This window comes from Sminthopsis crassicaudata, chromosome 1 (assembly GCF_048593235.1).
Source record: "Sminthopsis crassicaudata isolate SCR6 chromosome 1, ASM4859323v1, whole genome shotgun sequence".
NCBI classification, from domain to species: Eukaryota; Metazoa; Chordata; class Mammalia; order Dasyuromorphia; family Dasyuridae; genus Sminthopsis; species Sminthopsis crassicaudata.
The window spans coordinates 474,817,400-474,833,909 of record NC_133617.1 but is presented as its reverse complement, the minus strand read 5'-3'; the positions used below and the strand labels follow the sequence as shown (position 1 = coordinate 474,833,909).

The following is a 16,510-nucleotide window of genomic DNA, read 5'->3' as shown; positions in this document are numbered from 1 at the left end:
AACATCACAAATTCTTCCTTAAGTTAACTTTGTATTTCATGATATGAAAATAATTTAAATGATAATTAAATGCAGTTGGGTGGAAAAGGGAATTAGATGTTCTAATGCTACTGAACAAATGCATTACTAAAGAGTGGGGTCAAAACTCTCCTAATTGACTTTGGTGACTTGACTGGGTGAAAAACCATTTTTGATTGAACAATCAGAAGTGAGAATGAGCAGGGCTTGTGTACCTCCTTGAATCAGTCAAAGTCATTGTGTGAGTGACAGGGTCATGACCTAATCAATTTGTATAAAAAGGAGAAGACATTTCAGAAATGAAGAAAGACATTCTAAGCATTTAGGGCTGAGACACTGGAGATCAGAGACTTGAGTAACAATGCAGCAGTCAGCTAGGCTTAGGGAAATCTCAAGCAAAGGTCAATTGTTTCTCCAACTCCCCTTTCTGATACTTCTCTATAGATACTATAATATTATTTTTTGTTACATTGCCAAAAAGTTTTTAGAAAATTGGAAATTATCTCAGTTACAAAGAGTCCAGGGGTTAACTAGAGATAGAAATAAATTGAGCCTGTTTGACAAGTAAAACTATCAGCTGATGCTGTAATAGTTTCTTCAACAACAAACAACAACAAAATGACTCAAAATGGAAAGTAGTTCTAGCCTTAGAACTCCTTCTTACAGCACATTCCACAATTAGCTCCAGCTGAATATATGACCCTACTATTAAGGATCATGTCATAAAAAAATAGAGAAGCAAAAGAAGTTTCTTACATAACCATGGTTAGGGGTTTTTTTTTTAATTACACAAGGTGATTATAGAAGATAAAGTGTATAATTTCTATTATAAGAAATGAAAAGCAACTAAGATTAGGAGTGTTGTGCCACAGTTCCCTTTTAATTCCCTGCCTCAGTTTCCCTAATTGTCTTGCCTTAATTTCCCTAAATTGTTTTACCTCAGTTTTCCTAAATTATCCTGCTTTAGTTTCCCTAAATTGTCCTGCTTCAGTTCCTGGAATTGTTCTGCCTCAATACCCCTGGTTGCAACAGCCCCCCTTTCTGATCATTAGTACTGATATAACTTAGGGCTGGCTACTCTAAAATTATAAATTGTAAATATGTAAACTCAAGACAAGGGGGAGTTCAGATTTCCTGACTCCTAATTCCTCCTAAATTGTCAAGAATTTATGGTCCTCAACCCTTACCAGATTGATGGTACCTTCTGCTCTCAGTGCTAGGACTCCACCTCTTACCTTGGTCTACCCCAGTCACTTAAAGCCACGTGTATATATTTCATGGGAAACTCACATTAGCTGCTGGATTCTTTGAGTCAAAGTCTGATTCAGCCCTGAGACCAAAAATGGATCCTTTTGGTCCCAGAAAACCTCTTCTTCTCAGAAATCCAAATAAAATATTAAAAAATCTATAATCTCTATCTTGCCTCAGTTTCTCCAGCATTACAGGAGGAACTCATATAATTGGTAAATAATCTTGGCAGCAAAATTTTGGTAAAGATCTGCTCTCCAAAATTCATAGGGAATTTATAGTAATGTATGAAAAGAGTGATTCCAATTGATAAGTGGCCAAGGAATATAACTGAAGAATACAACAGTTTTTAAAAGACTTGAAAGTTATCAGCATAAAGGCTTCATTCTAAAATCTATAGAGAATTGACTCAAATTTATAAGAATTTAAGGCATTCTCTAATTGATAAATGGTCAAAGGATATGAACAGACAATCCTCAGATGAAGAAATTAAAACCTTTTCTAGTCATATGAAAAAATGCTGTAATTCATTATTGTTCAGAAAAATGCAAATTAACTCTGCAGTACCACTACACACCTCTCAGATTGGCTAAGATGACAGGAAAAGATTAAGATGAACATTGGATGTGAGAAAACTGGGATACTAATACATTGTTAGTGGAGCTGTAAACTGCTCCAACCATTCTGGAGAACAATTTTAAACTATGCCCACATGGTTATCAAACTGTATATCTTTTGATCCAACAGGGTCTTTACTGGGCCTGTATCTCAAAGAGATCTTAAAGCAGGGAAAGGAACCCACATATGCAAAATTATTTGCAACAGCCCTTTTTATAGTGGCAAGGAACTGGAAACTGAGTGGATGCCCATCAGTTGGAGAATGATTGAATGATTTATGGTATATGAATGCAATGGAATATTTTTGTTCTGTAAGAAATGATCAGCAGGATGATTTTAGAGAGGCTTAGAGAGACGTACATGAACTGATGATAAGTGAAGTGAATAGAACCAAAAAAACATTGGACATAACAACAGAAAGATTATATGATGATCAGTTCTGATGAATGTAGCTCTTTGCAACAATAAGGTGATTCAGGCCAGTTCCAATGGGCTCGTGATGAAGAGAGCCATGTGCGAAAGGACTGTGGAGACTGAGTGTGGACCACAATATAGTATTTTTACTTTTTTCTTGTTGTTTGCTTGCCTTTGTTTTCTTTCTTATTTTTTCCTTTTTTATCTGATTTTTCTTGTGCAGCATAATAATTGTGGAAATATGTATAGAAGAATTGTACATGTTTAACATATATTGAATTACTTGCCATTTAATGGAAGGGGCAGAGGGAAAAGAAGGAGAAAAAATTTGAAACTCAAGGTTTTTCAAGGTTGAAAATTATCTATGCATATGTTTTGAAAATAAAAAATATTTTAATCAAAAAAAATAAAATTTTATGTAAATTTAAAAACCAAGAAAGTTATTAGCAATCACTTGGAAAAATTTTTACATTACTAATGATAAGAGATATGCAAAATATAAACAGCTTTACTATTTTACTTTATACTCATGTGACTAACAAAGATAATGAATAAAGAAAATTATAAAATAGTGAACATTGGTGAGTTTGTTGGTAGGTAGATACACTAAAACAATGTTGATGGGCCTATAAATTACTTTTATCAAATTTGAAAAGTAATTTAAAATAATACTATACACATCATTGTCCATTAACCTTCATCTTCAAGAGTATACATTTCAGCAAAACTATATCTGTCAATAACAATTTAAAGATATGATATATTATCACAGTTTTAAATTAAAATTTGGGATGGCAAATTATACTTTCTGGGACCTTTGGCTTTTTTGAATTTGTTTGTTACAAAAGAATGTTCTACTGGGAAGGACTTGGGAGGAAATCATGAAGTGATAATGATGTTAAAAAAAAAAAAAGAAAAATACATTAATTAAACATTTCTAAAGGAAAATTATAGAGGGATGAAGCCAAGATGGCAGAGAGGACACACGTGTCTTCCTAGGCTCTCCTTTTCCCTCAATCAATTTTAACAAAATTCAACCTTGGAATTAATGATTGACTCTCAGAACCCATGAATATTGGGACAGCACCAACAGACTATCAACAGAAAATAAGCTCGAAATTTGGCAGAAAAGGTCTGCTTTACTAGGGGACAGAATGGGGCTAGGCCAGTCATAGACTCAGGAAGGGAGACAGTGGAGCACGGATAACAGCTCACTTTGAGCAGACCAGAAGGGTCAGGGTGTGGTCTTCGCCAGCTGAAAATTTGCAGGGAAAACTTTACCACAGTATGGGCTACTTGTCCCTGGCAGCAGTCCAGTAGGTCAGCAGAGAAGCTATAAACACAGGGGGTAAAACTATAACCCAAAAAGCTAGGGTCTCTCAGGACCTGGCCACATCCACCCAGAGTGACTCAGCATGCTCTCAGAGGGCAACTGATGATCCCAGTGTAGAAATTACCTCAGTGCAATCATTTGCTGTCCCATTGCTGCTTCTCTGCTTCTTCCTGTTGTCTGTTGAGGAAGCTTGGTAACCCCATGTTGCACTCAAAGCAGACTGCAGCTTTGTTGTTGTTGTTGTTGTTAAAATGAATAAAAAGTTAAAGCAGGTTCTAACTATAGATAACTTCTATACTGAAAGAGATCAGCCTTCAAACTCTAAGGAGACTAAAAGCAAATTGCCTCCAGATGAATCCCCAAATGGTGATATAAGCTGCTCCCCATCACACAAGGCTCTTATAGAAGAAATTTATAAGGTTCTTACAAGAGAACGAAAAGAAAAATGGGAAAAGGAAAAAGAATCTTGACAGGAGGGTCTGGATAAGACATGTAACTCATTAAAAGATAGAGTGGATTAAATCACCTCCCTGAAAAACAGAATTAGTGAATTGGAAAAAGAAAATAACTCCTTAAAAATAAAATTGGCAAAATGGGAAAAAATTTCATAGAATAAAACAACTCATTCAAAAACTCAATTGGACAATTACAAAAAGAAATGAAAAAGTAAATGAAGAAAATAATTCATTAAAAATCAGAATTGGACAAATGGAAATGAATGACTCAAAGAGACACCAAGAATCAGTCAAACAAAACCAAAAAAAAAAAAAAAAAAAAAAAAAAAAAAAAAGGAAGAAAAATAGGAAAACAAGTTAAATACCTACTTGGGAAAACAACAGACCTGGAAAATAGATCTAGGAGAGATGTAATCTAAGGATTATTGGACTCTCTGAAAATCGTGATGAAAAAAAAAAAGAAAAAAAGCCTAGACACTATTTTTCAGGAATCGTCAAAAGAATTACCTAGATGTTATAAAAACAGAGGATAAAATAGACATTGAAAGAATAAATCAATCACCTACTGAAAGAGATCCTAAAATCAAAACTCAAAAAAAATATTGTGGCTAAATTCCAGAACTATAGGATCAAGGAAAAAATACTAGCCAGAAAAAAATTTAAATACAGAGGAGCCACAATAAGGAATAAGGATTACTCAGGATCTTGCAAAGATAATTGTAGACCACTCCAGAATATCACCTAGTACAGGGTCTTCCTAATTTTTTTCTTGATATAACCCTAAAGTGATGCTAATGAAACTATGGCCTTAAAGTCTAATAGTGATATACGCAACACTAAATTTTCATCTCTCAGTCAACTCATATAAATAGGCACTGTCTCAGCTTTTCCCACCTTGGGTTCACTGTAGTGTTTTCTTCCATATTTATATATGGTTCAAATTCTTAGTTTGGGAAAGCTGATTAGTGGAACATTAACCCAGAGAAAGCCCAGATTGGAGAATGAACTTTCCAAACTCTGTTAGAGGAATCTTTCCAACCACAGTGCTCCACAATCTCCCTCCTTCTCCCAAACCTAACACTTGCTTAAAACACTACTGATATCTGGCTGAGTGAATGAGCTACATAGACAGATGACTGATTCTTCCAATCAGTCAATAAGCATCTTTAGGAGCCTATTATGTGCCAAGAACTGTGCTAAGCACACCGAAAAGTCAAAGATAGTCCAAGGATAACCACAAGGATGTTCACAGTTGAAAAAAAAAAAAACATTGCAAATAATTATGTGCAATCAAGTTATATGTAGGCTAAAGTGGAAATATCAGCAGAAGGAAAGCACTACAACTAAGGGGATTGGGAAAAGTTTCCTGTGGAAGGAAACATTTTTACCTGGAATTTTAAGGAAGTCAAGGAAGTAAAAAGGCAGAGGTGAAAAGAAGGAAGAATTCCCGAAATGATAGCCAAGAAAAAATGATCAGTGTGACAGGATATAAGTGTTTGGGTAATCTCAAGGAAGCCAGTATAATCTAGTAACTATTGCATTATAGAGCATATCTGAGTGGGAACGTGAGAGGTAAAACAATATTAGAAAGGAGGACGAGTGTGTTGGGAGGGAAAGGTTATATGAAGCTTTGATCTTTATCGCTCACATAGGAAGCAATAACTGGATGGTATGACTTCTTATTATGTTGAAGTTACAGAGGCAGGTTAATGGTTGCCAGGAGTCACAGTAATTCCAGGGGGAGAGTCAGAGTTGAATGATGTGACAAGTATAGTGGGGGTAGGGGAAGAAGTTGAATGAGATATTTGGTAGACTTAAATTGGAATATATTGTAAATTTCAACTAAAAGAATAAATATTTCCATGGGAGATGGGGATATAGGACTGTCTTGGTGATCTAATTGGATTCATAGTTCATCCTCACCCTTAAACCTTTCCATATGTTTTTCCTGTAGAAGGAAAGAAGAATTAATAGCAGATGAGAGTTTTGCCTCCAGAATAAAGTGTCTTAGCCTCCATTTACAATAAGAGATTTCTTGACCAGAAACCCAAAGCAGTTATTCTAAGGTTATTTTCCTTACAAAAGAATCATTGAATATTACAACTAAAATTTCTTTAGAGGTCATCTAGTTTGATTCCTTTATTTAATTTTTATTTTTAAAACATTTTGTTCATTTTTTTACATTGCTACTATTTCCCAGTGATTCCCACCAACCCTTTCTTGTATAAGAAATAAAATAAATCCACCAATAAAAATCTGTTTAGCAAAATAAATCAACCCACTGGTTTAATGATTCATGCCCTACTCTGCCCTAGAGATCAGTGCCTCATTATTTAAAAATGCAAGACGTGCTTCACTGTTACTCTTCTGAAGTCATAAATGGTCATCACATTGATTAGATTATACAAATATAGATGTAGAACTAGGAAAAAACACAGAAGACTTCATGTCAAACCCTGCCATTTTACAGATGAGAAAATTCATGGTGCCATAGCTGGTAGGTGCCTGAGGGAGGATGGGATTCAAAGGTTTTCCTGACTTCAGATCTAGCACTCAAAGGATTCCTCGCTCAGAGTACTGGAGTCTTTAGATATTGTCATCCTTTCTTTAATTGTATGTCTCCTCATTTTCCAGATAGGGAAACTGAGGAATGGGGAAAAATCCTGGCCTAAGATCACACAGGTAGCAGAGGCAAGTTTGGAGTTCTGATATCTTGATTCTTTGCCTTGTGTTCTTTCTGTAAACTTATTCATTCCCTAGGCTTTCTTAGAGGGGCTTTTTAAACTAACCCCTGAGGTATTGAGGCCACTACAGGTAGACACAAGGGGATGAAAGGTGCTATATATAAATGTAGGAATATTATTAAATGCTTGTTTATTCTAAGCAGTAAACCTCTGAGTGCACCTGTTCCAATCAAATATGGTTTAGTTGATTGCAGCCAGATTGCTGGGATTATTACCCATGCAAATGGGACAAAACCTTGAGATTTTGTCTTTGTTCCCATTTACATTGGCCTCCCATTTTATTTTTCCATCTCTCCACAGAATAGCTCAGAAACAATCCCTCTGGCCCTCCAATGGTGAGGCAAAAAGCTCATTTGCATTTTCCTTCATGGAATACAATACCATGCTGATAAAGCAATTACAGCGTTTATTTTTATAATAGTAAGAGTCTGCAAGACCCAACCAGTAACAGGGTTTACTTAGGCTGGATCTGCAGTTGTCCAAGGATGGACCATCTAATTTACTTGGACCATTTTTCAAGTGTCAGTGTCTCTGTAACTTGGAAATCTCAATGGAGCTGTTTACTTCAATTTTGAACTGACCTTTCCTTCCTTTACAACTCAATCCTGATTTATGAGATGAAGCCCATTTGTAAATTAAACATGAAAGTGAATCAGTTCTGTACTATTTGATAAAGAGAAGAGTAATAATGATTAGGTGCTCTCAAAATTGCTCAGTGACTCGTATGAGAACACCAGGTTGTTGATGAGGTCATTTATAAACCAAGTTAACCCCCAAGCTGATAGTAAGCAATGAGTTTCAAAGAATTATGTGGGTTAGGTATGGTGGGGAAGGAGTTGTGGTAGAAGGAACATTTGAGGAGCAAACCTTTCTTCCATTAGAGACTAAGTGGAGTGATTCATCTCTTTACTCACTGTTCACTAGTATCCATTTCAAATCTTGAATTAAATGAAATCTGTCCCCTGAGCCAAACCCTTGCCTAACAGACAGATTTTTCAGCTTGCTATTACCACTCTCAGCACATATTTCAGTGGCCCATTTTCCCTGAGATCTCTTTCATTATGCAATAACATCAGAAATAACATGGGCATTACCAGGCGTTCCTATGGATGGAAAGTATTTGTTTCCAATTCCACATTTGAACAATGAAAAGCAACTTCTTTAAAGAAACTAAATATACCAGTTAGTCCAAAGATGGGGGAATAAGCAGTAAATTGCTCTAACTCTCCCATATTCTCCTCCAAACAACCATAAAATGGTACCCTAAAATAAATCCTGGAAAAGCAGAACCAGCAAAATGATAGAAACTTAAAGGAACACCAGGAAAGGTCCATATCATTCAGATAAAAGGGGAGTTCAGTCCAGGACAGCAAGCTTCTTAGCAAGCCAGCAGAAAGAATCACCTCAGCAAAGCAGCAGGAGATTCTGAGCCCCAGTGTAGTGGAACAGGCAAATACCAATATCAGGACATCCCAAATGCCTTAGCATAGCCACGGGGATTGGCAGATTCTAGTTCTGAGAAGTGTTACATGTCTCAGGGTAATCTCAGGCAATCAGGCGTCCTCTAGTAGCTAGACTACCATATGCTTCAGTGGAAACTTGGGGTAAGACAGAAAAACCCCACCTGGTCTCAGAGCACACTGGATACCATTGCTAGTAACCCAACTCAGCACCAGGCAAGCTGCCAGACTTCTACAGTTTCTAGCAGTGCCAGCCATGCCCCCACCCATCCCCTTAGCGAAGCACCAGACTCAAGAGTCCCTCGTGGAGCTTAGGCAGCATCACCACAGCACTAGGTAAATAACCTCTGGCAAAAGAAGTCTGAGAAAGTATCCCTCCCATACTTAAAAGCAGAGCTAAAATTAAAGAAAAGGAAAAAAAAAGCTTCCTCCCTATTCCCTACCCCAATTGAGTTAAAAACCCCAGTAAACAAACATCATTAGCTTTAAAGGGGATAAACTTATTGGGAAGTCTTCTTAATAAGGGATGAAGCAAGGATGCTCATTATTACCAATATAGTACTAGAAATGTTAGCTATATCAATAAGAAAATAAATCAAAGGCATTATAATAGGCAATGAAGAAATAAAACTATTACTCTTTGTAGATGATATGATGATATACTTAGAGAACCCTAGAGAATCAACTAAAATATTACTTGAAATGATAAACAACTTTAGCCATGTTGCAGTATATAAGATAAATCATCAGCATTTCTCTATATGATCAATAAAGTCCAGCAACAAAAGATAGAAAAATAATTTCCATTTAAAATAACTGTAAAAAATATATCTACCTGCCAAAACAAACCCCAGAAATAGATGAACACTATTACAAAACACTTTTCACACAAATAAAATCAGATATAAACAACTGAGAAAATATCAATTGCTTATGTTTAGACCTAAATTAATTAACTTATCAGGGGCCAGGACCCATTAAAGTACCAAAAACTTCATTGAGCTAGAAAAAATAACAAAGATCTGGAAGAACAAAAGATCAAAAATATCAAGAGGATTAATGGAGAAAAATACAAAGAAAGGTGGTCTACCAATCAAATATCAAATTACATTATAAAGCAGTAATTTTCAAAATTATCTAGTACTGTCTAAGAAATAGAATGATGGATCAGTTAAATGGATTAAGCACATATGATGCCAATGACCATAATAACATAACACAGGATAAACCCACAGATTCCAGTTTTTTTTTTGTTTTGTTTTTTAATATAAGAACTCATTATTTGGCAAAAATTGATGGGAAAACTGGAAAATAATGCAGACCATTCTCTCACAACATGCACCAAGATAATGGCAAAAGAATTTGTGATCAAATATGAGATAAATGACAAAAAATTTACATAAAAATATAAAATAAATAATTTTGGTTACATTAAATTATAAAGTGTTTGTACAAATAAAACCAATGCAACAAAGATTAGAATAAAGTCAGAAAGCTAAAAAGCAATCTTTCCAGCAAGTATTTCTGATAAAGGACTCATTTCTCAAATATACAGAAAACTGAGTTAAATTAATTTGAATATAAGGTATTCCCCAAATTATAAATTGTCAATGCATATGAACAGGCCATTTTAAAATAAAGAAATGGAATCTATCTATAAGCATATGAATAAGTGTAATCACTTTAGATTAGAGAAATGCAAATTAAAACAATCCTAAAATACTATCTCATGCCTATCAGATTGGCTAATAGGACAAAAAAGGAAAATGATAAATATTGTAAAGGATGTGGAAAAAGTGGGACACTAATGCATTGTTGATAAAGCTGTGAACCAATCTGACCATCCAGGAGAAAAATTTGGAACTATGCTCAAAGAGAAATCAAACTATGTACTCTTTGATCCAGCAATACACACTACTAGATCTGTATCCCACAGAAATTATTTTTAAAAGGGAAAAGGATCTATATGTGCAAAAATATTTATAGCAGCCCTTATTTTTCAGTAACAAAATAATGCAATTGAGGCAATGTCAGTCATTTGGAGGATGGTTAAACAAATAGAATTCTATAGTGCATGATTAACAAGCAGATTTCAGAAAAACCTGGAAAGATTCATGTGAACTGATGCAAAGTGAAATGACCAGAACCAGGAAAACATCTATAAGCAAGCAATATTGGGTGATTGATTTTGAATGACTCAGCTCTTCTTAGCAAAACAATGAAACAAGACTAGTACAAAGGACTCATGAAGGAAAATGTTGGTCATTTAAAGAACTGATGGACTCCGGATGCAAATTAAAGTATATTTATTTCACTTTAAGTTATTCTTTTTTAAAAATAGCTTTACATTTTTTTCAAATATATACAAAATTAATATTCAAATATATACAAATATATTTCAAAATTCACCTTTGCAAAATCTTTTGTTCCAAATTTTTCTCCCTCCCTTTACCTCTCCCTCTTCCCCTAAATAGGAAGCAATATATGATAAACACGTGCAGTTCTTCTAAACATATTTCCATATTTGTCATACTGAATAGTAAAAATCAATTCAAAAGGGGGAAAAACATGAGAAAGAAAACAAACAAACAAACAAATAAACAAACAATGCCAAAGGGTGAAAATACAATGCTTTGGTCCACATTTAGTCTCCATAGTCCTCTCTTGGGAAACAAATGGCACTTTTCATCCCAAGTTTATTAGAATTGCCGTGAATCACCTCATTGTTGAAAAGAGCCATATCCATCACAGTTGATCATCACATATAAAATATATTTTTCTTATAGTTTTTTTTAGCTCTTTCTTTAGCAACTATTATCAACATGGTGGAAAAACATATATTGGGGGCAGCTAGATGGCACAGTGGATAGAATGTCAGGCTTCGAGTCAAGAAGACTCATCCTCCTGTATTCAAATTCAGCCTCAGACCCTTGCTTGCTGTATGACCCTGGAAAAGTTACTTAATCATGTTTGCCTTAGTTTCCTCATATGTAAATCAACTGAAAAAAATAGCAAATAATGCCAGAAATAACTCCAACTCCAATCTTGAAGATTTGGACAGCAATTAGAAAAGACTAAACATCAAACAAACAACAATAAAAGCATGTAGATGAAGAGGCATTTTGATTGGATGCAGAAAATTCAGATCAGCTATTGTTTCTATGATCTAAATTGAACAGGGTTCCTTCTTGTCCAAGAGGTATTGGGAGAAATGTCTATTTATTTGTTTTGGTTAAATCTTTGAATAAATATCCTTTTGTAACAGCTATTTGATTTAAGTGGTTAACTACAATATGTCACTGGATCCATGACAACAGAGAGATTCTAAAATCTAAGAGGCCTCCAGATCATGGCAATGGAGGAAAAAAAAAAAGACTCTAATTCCCTCAGGGTTCCTGGCATACTGAAGGTAGATTGTGATCCAGGGCTGTCTCGCATCCTGCTCAAACGTATGTAATGTTGTCTCCTCCATTAAAGTATAAACTTTACAAATAGAGATTTTTTTTTGTCTATGTCTACATAACATTTAGCATATATTTTTTTTCTGGCATATAGGAAGGAATTAATACATGCTTGTTGTTTGATTAACTGAGCTTTGAAGGAAACAAGAAAGATACCTGCCCCCTTAGGAAGGTGTGCTCTAATTAGGAAAATAAATATATTTTTAAGGCATTCTGGAAAACACTTTACAACTATGAGCATTAGGTCATAAGCCAGCAATACCTATATGCTAAGAGAAATCAAAGGAAGAAGAAAATCATCCACATGCACAAAATACTTATAAAAGAAGCAAAAATACCCTGGAGAAAGAAGTTGAATAATTCTAGGGAATAACTCAGGATACATTGTTGGTTAACTTGAACAGGCTCTTGAGAGCTGATTATTAAATTTTCAATGCGAGCATTTATATCTAGGAAATAGATAAATAATACAAATCTGGGCTTGATTTATTGTCTTGTTAATTATATAGGTTTAAGAAAGTATTGAATAACATGTTAATAATGCAAATTAAACTTAAATATGCATCTTGATCACTTTTCCCCCCAGAGAGCCTGTTGCTAAACTTTTACCACCAAAACCTGGAATGGTTAATTATTGTATTTCAGAAGAAACCAATAAGACCTTGTGAACTGATACATATTGAAGTGGTCAGAATCAGGGAAAAAATATACAATGTAACATTAAAAAAAAAATGAAAGCCTTTAGAACTCTGAATACTTCAGAACAATGACAATGATGAATCATGATTCCAAGGGCCTAAAGATAAACTACATCACTGACCTTCTGCCAGAAATATATGAAAAACTTTAAGATGCAGAATGAGTATATGTATATATATATATATATATGTATGTATATATATATATATATATATATATATATATATATATATATATATATGTTTTTAAGTATGACCAAAGAGAGAATATATTTTGTTTGACAATGAATATTTGTTACTAAGGTTTCATTTTAATTTTTGTTGTTAGGGGGAGGAAGTCAGAGAGGAGATAAATACTAGTTAACAGGGAAAAATATATATATATATATATAAAATTACATATAAACCATCCGGGTAGGAAACAGGAAGAAAGAAATGTAGGGTTGTGATTTGTATCAAATAGAGAAAATATACATCTGGATCACAGATCTCTCAAAATATAGAAAGAACCTCAGTTTTACTCCTGCCCTACCCCATCCTCCAACATATACACTTTAATACTTCATTTTGGTGTGAAGGTGGCACTAGAATCTCAAAGGAAATGACCTTTTGTGCATAAACTCTGGCATGTTCAACTAAGCTGGAAAGGAGCATGGGCTTATGTATATATCTTGCAAGGGCCAGCTTAGTGGATTTTAGAGAGGTTCACCACAAATTTCTTTTTTGGTCCAACAACAAATGAAAATGTCAACTAAAGTATGAAGTGCCTTCTATCTATGTCAGTACACAGAGCATTCACATTGATGAAAACAAGAACCTTTGAAATGCTGAAGTAAACTTAGGAAAAACCGAAGGAAGTCCAACAATTGCTTTATTATCCAGACCACAATATCCAGCATCAGCTTGACACATAGTGTCCCTGATCAGGTTGCTAGGACATTTTTCTACTTCACCCATGACAACTGGGCAGGAAGAACAACCAGTGGGGGGATGCTTATCTTTCCCTTAATACATTTCCTAACCTCACATAGGTCACACTGTCTTCATCTAGAATTGATGGGCAGGAATAACAGTGGGGCAGCTCATAAATACTTGGGTATTTTATATAAACACTACAATTCCTCCAGGGAGTTAGAATACCATTGAACCTTCATATTTGCCCCGATACTGAATCCTAAGGTCTTTTAGACTTTAATGCTGTTATACTCTTCGGATCACATAGACATTGCTATCCCACTTCCTATTGTACCCTGAGGTTTCTTGAGACTTTACTTCCATCTATCCATGATGAACAACTGGCTTTTTGATACTGATATACTTTTTACATTTATTTTAACGTTTTCTCCATCATTTCTTAAGTCTGGACAAGCAATGAAACAATAAAAGCAAGCTCTGATTTGTAGTGTTTACTGATTCCCAACATAAATGCTCACACTGAAAATTTAACAATCTGCTCTTGTGAGCCTGGTGACTGCAGCCGGCATAACCGTATTTTTAATCTTGAAGCCTTAGGATTTCTAAGCCTTTTTCTATCCACCCTATAGCTGTACTCTAATGTGTCTTTCCTAAATAGACTAAACACCTCTTGAGAGCAGATTTAGATTTAACAAAAACTTATCAGAACTTACTATGTGCCAGGCACTAAGGTAAGTATTTTATAAAACAAATATCCCTCAGTAGTCACAATAACCCTGTGATGTAGGTGCCATTAATATCCTAATTTTACAGATGAAGAAACTAAAACAAATAAACATATGTTGTAGAGGGCCAGGAAAAAATATTACTTTGGGTTCACCAATTCTTCCAGTAAACATTTGCCGAGACAGACTTGTTTAATACATTTATTAGAGAATGCCTATGAATGGAACAAAAGCAAACTTGGCTATACAAAAGATCAAAGACATATCTTTGAATTTAGGACAGGAAAAAGCAGTCTACAAAGGAGGTAAAAGACGTTTGGGAGAAATGAATTTGAAGACATTGGTATGATAATTTTGCTCTGATGTGTATAACAACTATTTACAATTCTGGGCTTAATCATTTGCATCTCAGTGGATTAGGTTTGTTAGAGCTGATAAAGGAATATCAAAGAGTTTATTTTGTATTGATTCTATAAGCTTTGGAAATATATATACACACACATATATAGTATGTATATTAGTGTATATATATATATATATATATAATATATATATATATGTATGTATGTATGTGTGTGTGTATATATATATTTGTCTCTCTGACTAATAAATTTGAAGACTGACTAATAAATTCTTCTGCTTGGCCCTTGATTCCACACCCTTTATCACTACTGGAGCTGGATTTCAACAATAGGTTAAATGACTTGCCCAGGATCACACAACTAGAACTATATGAGGTCAAATTTGAATTCAGATCTACTTGACCCCAAATCCAGATCTAATCCACCAAGCTAACTCTGGCAGGAGCTACCTTCATTTTTCTATTTGTGTCCCAAACTTAGCTATGTGCTTGGCACATAATGCATGCTCTATAAATGCTTTTCAAAATTAATTAATTTATTAATTGTCCTTTGCATTTTCCCCTATTTTGTCATCTCCCCTTACTCCTTTCCTTTGAACCCTGAGGTTGCAACACCCATAATTCCTCCTACAAAGTAGTTTTATGACCAATCCTTACTGAACAACTCAGTGTCAAGCCAAATTCTAATTACGTGCCAATCAATGAGCATCTATTAAATGCTTACTATAAACATGTCAAGCATTTTGCATGGTACTGAATCTCAAATACAAGAGGCAGATAGTACCTGCCTTACAAAAAGTTTATATTCCAACAAAGAAATATAAAATGTTTACATGGAAATAAATGTATATGCTTTTTAAATATTTATATTTCTTGCTGATGGAATATTTTACACTTCCAAGTTTCTGTGAAGCTGAACCATTTTTTCCACTGAGTAGACTGCCTTTTTTTCCCCTACTCCCAAACATACCCCTCTAGCTCAGCTGAGAGCTCATGACCCATTAGGTCCTATGTACATGCCTCACATTAACACCTCTGAATTCTGCTGAATTTTTTTTTAAAAAGCAAAGGATAGTAGTGTCCCAGAGGTGAAGTTATCTATTACACAGCGATAACACATCCCTCAAGTCACCCTCGTGGCCTTGGACACCCAGAAGAGGGAGAGGAAAAGAAGGTGGAAGTGAGCTTCAAGATTACAGTACCTAGAGAATGCTGAATACCCTAGTCCCCCCAACCCTAACTCCCACTCCTCTGGGTGATTGACAACAGAAGCAATTATTTTGAAAGTCCCACTAGAGAGAGAGGTCACTTTATGAGAAATTCAAGCTTCTTGGGATCTTTAGTTCAGATTGCTAAGAAAGATTTGATCTATGAGGGAAAAAACAAGATAAAACATTGAAAATAAAGCTCTGATTTATGACTAATTCAGGTACTGAATGCCAGGCTGTGGTATTTACTTATGCACAGCTGTACTAAAATAGGGTGGAAGAGGCAAAGCCAGGGTTCCAAAATTAGGGGGTGTTAACAGCATTTACAATCATTCAGCTTCATAGAAATAACCATTTAGTGCCTAGTTAGAAAGGTAAATGGATTAAGATAGGAAATTTCCAGATATAATTGTGAGTGATTCCCCAAACCCAGGTCTAGCATCTGTGGATACACTAAATGATTTTTCCCCCAGACACAACAATCTCTAGTTAAATTCCTGTGTTTCAGTATTCTACAGAAATCCATGGAAAGAAGTTTTTTTTTTTTTTTTTCTCTTAAGCTTGATGATGAGTTGAATATTTTAACCATTCATTTCCTGTCTGTCCCATTTGTAGATCAATAAATCCACCAAGCTCTGTTCTAGGCTTATTTTCTTCATATTTTAACCATTCATTTCCTGTCTGTCCCATTTGTAGATCAATAAATCCACCAAGCTCTGTTCTAGGCTTATTTTCTTCCTTTTCTGCCTGGTTTTGTCTGTCTCTTTTTCCCTTTCTGTTTCCATCTCAAACTCTCTCTCTATCCCTGTATTTCCTACTGTTTCTACCTCTCTGTGTTTTCTGGTAAGCTCA

The 16,510-nt window shown here is 34.9% G+C and overlaps 1 pseudogene; it reads left to right on the top strand.

The window, feature by feature from the left end:
- The first annotated feature begins 8,546 nt into the window (after positions 1–8,546).
- LOC141550511 (serine/threonine-protein phosphatase 2A regulatory subunit B'' subunit beta pseudogene) overlaps positions 8,547–16,510 on the top strand; it is a 30,233-nt pseudogene continuing 22,269 nt past the window's right edge.